General features: G+C 34.2%; 1 protein-coding gene across 1 annotated transcript in view; it reads right to left on the bottom strand.

The window, feature by feature from the left end:
• The window catches only part of COL25A1 (collagen type XXV alpha 1 chain), a 783,871-nt gene that overhangs the window by 411,524 nt on the left and 367,560 nt on the right, over positions 1-4,787 (bottom strand). The gene's annotated exons all lie outside the window — the stretch shown is intronic.

The following is a 4,787-nucleotide window of genomic DNA, read 5'->3' as shown; positions in this document are numbered from 1 at the left end:
TGCCTGAATATCTTCATTGGTGAAGTGTCTTTTCATATCTTCTGCCCATTTTCCAAATAGATTGTTTGTCTTTTTGATGTTAAGGTGTTGGAGTTTTCTATAAATTTTAGAGATAAGTCCAATATGTCATTGCTGAATATATTTTCCCATTCTGTAGGTTCTCTTTTTACTCTTTTGGAGAAGTCTTTTGATGCACATAATAATTTAATTTTTAAAGGGTCTCAATCATCTAATTTATCTTCTGCTATTTGCGCATGTTGGATTATCCTTGATAGTCTATTTATGCCATAAATTAGAGTGCCCCTAAGTTTGCCCCTATTTTTTCTTTGATGAACTTAACAGTTTTATGTTTCACATTTAAGTTTTTGATCCATCTGTAGTTTTTGTGTATGGTGTCAGGTACTGATCTTGTTTCATTTTTCTGCAAATGCATATCCAGTTTTGCCAGCACCATTTGTGAAAGAGATTATCTCTTCCCCATTTAATGGATTTGGATCCTTTTTCAAAGTTTAGGTGACCATAGGTCAATGAGTCTATTTCTGTGTTCTCAATTCTGTTCCACTGGTCTGTGCATCTGTTGCTATACCAATACCAGACTGTTTTGACAACTGTGGCTGTATAGTAGATTTTGAGATCTGGGAGTGTGAGACTTCCTGCTTTGTTCTTCTTCAATAGTGCTTTGCTTATCTGAGGTCTCTTCCTTTCCATATAAAATTATTGATTGGTTTTTCCATGTTTTTGAGGAAAGTTGATGGAATCTGGATCAGGATTGCATTGAATGTATAGACTGCTTTGGGTACTTTTAACATTTTCACAATGTTCAATCTGCCTATCCATGAGCATGGTATGTTCTTCCATTTATGTAGATCTCATAGTTTCTTGAAGCAGTGTTTTGTAGTTTTCTTTGTGCAGGTCTTTTGTGTTTCTGGTAATATTTATTCCCAAGTATTTTATTGTTTTGGTAGTTATTGTAAATGGTATTGATTTATTTCCTTTTCAGACACCTCTTTGCTTGTGTAGAGGAACCCAACTGATTTTTGTATGTTGATCTTGTATCCTGCCACTAGGCTAAATCTTTCAATAAGTTCTAGTAGTTTTTTGCTGAGTCTCTTGGGCTTTCTATGTATAGGATCATATTATCCACAAATAGGGATAGTTTTACTTCTTCCTTACCAATTTGGATGGATTTTATTTCCGTTTCTTGCCTTATTGACCTGGCTATGACTTCCAATACAATGTTGAATAAAAGTAGAGATAGAGAGCATCCTTGTCTGGTTCCTGTTCACAAGGAGAATGGCTTCAGTCTCTCTCCATTGAGGATAATGTTGGCTGTTGGTTTTGCATATATGCCCTTTATTATGATGAGGAATTTCCCATCTATTCCTCTTTTTCTGAGAGTTTTTATCAGGAATGGGTGTTGGATTTTGTCAAATGCCTTTTCTGCATCTATTGATATGATCCTGTGGTTCTTTTCCTTTATTTTAGTTATGTGATGGATGACATTGTTTTTGTTTCTAATGCTGAACCATCTTTGCATACCTGGTATGAATCTCACTTGGTCATGATGTATTATTTTTTTAAAAATGTGGTTGGAGTATATTGGCTAGAATTTTTTTTTTGAAGACTTTTGCATCTATATTCATGAGGAATATTGGTCTGTAATTTTCCTTTCTAGTGGTATCTGCCTTGTTTTGGTATCAGGGCTATGCTTGTTTCATAAAATGAATTTGGAAAGATTCTGTCTTTTTCTACGTTCTGGATTAGTTTGAGTAGGATTGGTGATATCTCTTCTCTGAATGATTGGTAGAATTCTCCAGTGAAACCATCTGGGCCAGGACTTTTTTTGTGTGGTAATTTTTTTTTTAATGGCCTGTTCAAGTTCTTCTTTGGTTATGGGTCTGTTCAAATTATCTACCTCAATCTGTGTTAGTTTAGGTGACTAGTGTGTTTCTAGAAATCTATGCATTTCTTCTACATTTTCAAATTTGGTGGAGTACATTTCTTCATATTATCCTGATACTATTTTTTTTTTTTATTTCTGTTGGTTCTGTTGTGACATCATTCCTTTCACTTCTTATTTCTGTTATTTACATCTTCTTCTTTTCCTTTGTTAAGTGTGCCAGTGGTTTGTCTAGTTTATTAATCTTTTTAAAGAACCAACTTCTAGTCTCGTTGATTTATTCCACTGCAAAGACATCGATTATTTTTGGTCTTCCTTATTCACTGACCAGCTTTCACATACATGTAAGGTGACTGAAAATACCATGGCTCAAGTCACATACACCTCAGTCCTCAAATTAACATCTTTGCTTTTAAACACTTTAAAGATATCTTTTGTAGTAGATTTGCCCAATGCAATAAGTCATTTGATTTCTTGACTTCTGCTTCCAAGGGCTTTGATTGTGCATCCAAGTCAAATGAAATCTTTGACAATATCAATATTTTCTTCCTGTATCATGATTTTGCTTAGAAATTGAAGGTTTTTGCTAACTTGTACAGTCTGAATTGATCAAATATGCAATCAAGTTGCATCAATAATTACTGGTGCTTGGAATGTGAAAGTTGGAAACAAACAAGGATTGACAGAAAATATGGCCAATTTTCTAAACAGCTCATGATATTTCATACTTCAAAGCATAGTTTAAGGAGAAGCTGCTATTTGCCTATTTATGTAATTAATTTACTTAATGTTATAATGTTTTTGAAAATTCATACACATGAATAGGGCTTTACAAAATGTCAAATCATCTTATTAAAATAACAGAGTAAACTGCAATTCAGGTTAGAATAATCACTGGCCTCCCATAGAAAATGTTCCCTTGGGTGATCTTCAACAGAAAACCAATTCCCATTTGTCCGTTAAAAAAAAGACACATGAAATCTTCTAACAACCCCACAGTTTCACTTCCTCTTTCAAAGTAAACACAGTTGTGTTCTTACAGTTAAATTGCAGATTCATCCTGACACACAAATTCCCTAGAACACAGAAATATTATGAGTAGGTTTCTAAGAATAAAGAATTTCCCCATATGATTTCATAGTAATTTTGGCATGTTATTGTTACTAGATCTATCACATTGAAAGCAAGCATTTTCCAATGAAATTGCAGAATGGCCATTCCAAAACACACAATTTTAACTTCAGAAGTTTAGTTACTTTTCTATGTTATGTAGGAACTAAGATAAAGTTTAAGCAAAAATAGAAATGGCTTTATTTTTGTAAATAAACATTCTTCTGGCCCTGTATAATAAAGAAAAATATGCCATATTTTTATTAGCTTTCCATCTGGCATCTTGTATCTCAAAGTATGCCAAGAGGCCAAAGAGTAGTTATGTCTCAGCCCTAACTGCACATGCCAATCAACCTCAAAGGACTTATGAAGACCTCTGATAAGATAGCCAGGATCTCTGTAACTACCTACCAGGGGTGAAATTTCAGGGATTACAACTTTAGGTTATGAGGGAGATCATAATTTTAAAGTAGCATTTGAGCTCTTTTATTTTGCAACTTGACTATCATAAGGACTTTTCCTAAAATGGAGCAGTTCTAAAATATGGCATTGTATTATGATACCATGCAACATTAAAGCAAAAACCTTCAGGGAAAATATAAACTGTAGTATATACAGAAGGAACTGTGATGCTCAGAAATGGAACCAGTACTATGAAATCCATTTTATGCCCCTGTAAAATGACCTATATTGTTAATGTGCCATGATATAGGCCCATTCGATGCCAACAGATAGGCACATTGAGTGCCTTATTTAAGATATAAAAGAAGATGCTAGAAACAAAACAGTTATATAATATAAGTAAAATATGTTGATTGCACAAAAGAGCTTTGTTTAAAATGTGTTCAGTTTTTAGTGATATTCTGTATATATGTGAGTGGGAACAAAAATGAGAAAATTTGGATCTTAATCCACTTTGATACTATCTTTACCCATCCACATTGTGAATATGTATGGCTTAATCAGGTTTAGTCATTCCCCATATTCAGTTTCCTCATTACACAATCATTATTAAGGAATTCATAAGCTCTACTGGTAAGCTTTGAAGTTAGCTGCTAATACACAGCATGGAAAGGAGTACTATAAATAAAGTAAGTTCCCTGCTGTCTGATTGAATGTGATTGTTCTCTGAATGTTTTATGATGAAATAAATCTGGGCATATCTAAAATAATTCTTGATTTTTAATATCTTGTAACTCAAAGAATAGGCATGAGTGCTTCATGACATCAATTCTGTGTATGTATAATTTTTTTCTTTTTTTAAGATCTCATGGTCTTGTTAGATATGTTAGACCCTAGGTTATGAATGATATCAGTTCCCATGTGTGTCTTTAGGTCAAATTTGTAGGTAAGTTGGAACAGGTGCGTGCAGTTCTCACAACCTTACTTTAGTGCAAGAAAAGGCTGGAAGCATTTTCAATGATTTACAAGCTGCACATGTAGCTGGTGAAAGTGATTGTGATGAAGAATTTGTTTTAAGTAGGGGTGGTTCACTTGCTTCAAAACCAAAAAAACCCAAATCCTAATGCCATCCAGTCTATTCCAACTCATAGCGACCCCCACTGGGTTTCCAAAGCGGTAAATCTTTATAGAAGTAGATTGCCCATTCTTGCTTCTGTGGAGTGGTGGTAGATTTGAACCACCAACCTTCTGGTAGCAGTCAGATGCCTTAGGCACTGTGCTACCAGAGCTCCTTCAATTGCTTTAAAGTAAGGGCAAATTTACATAACATTAAAGGCAAGTAGGAGTTGTCCATAAATCAGATGTTCATAACCCA

The sequence above is a fragment of the Orycteropus afer genome, unplaced genomic scaffold (assembly GCF_000298275.1).
Source record: "Orycteropus afer afer isolate SDZICR_OR568_19922 unplaced genomic scaffold, OryAfe1.0 scaffold00071, whole genome shotgun sequence".
NCBI lineage: Eukaryota > Metazoa > Chordata > Mammalia > Tubulidentata > Orycteropodidae > Orycteropus > Orycteropus afer.
This window is presented reverse-complemented; position numbering and strand designations above follow the sequence as displayed.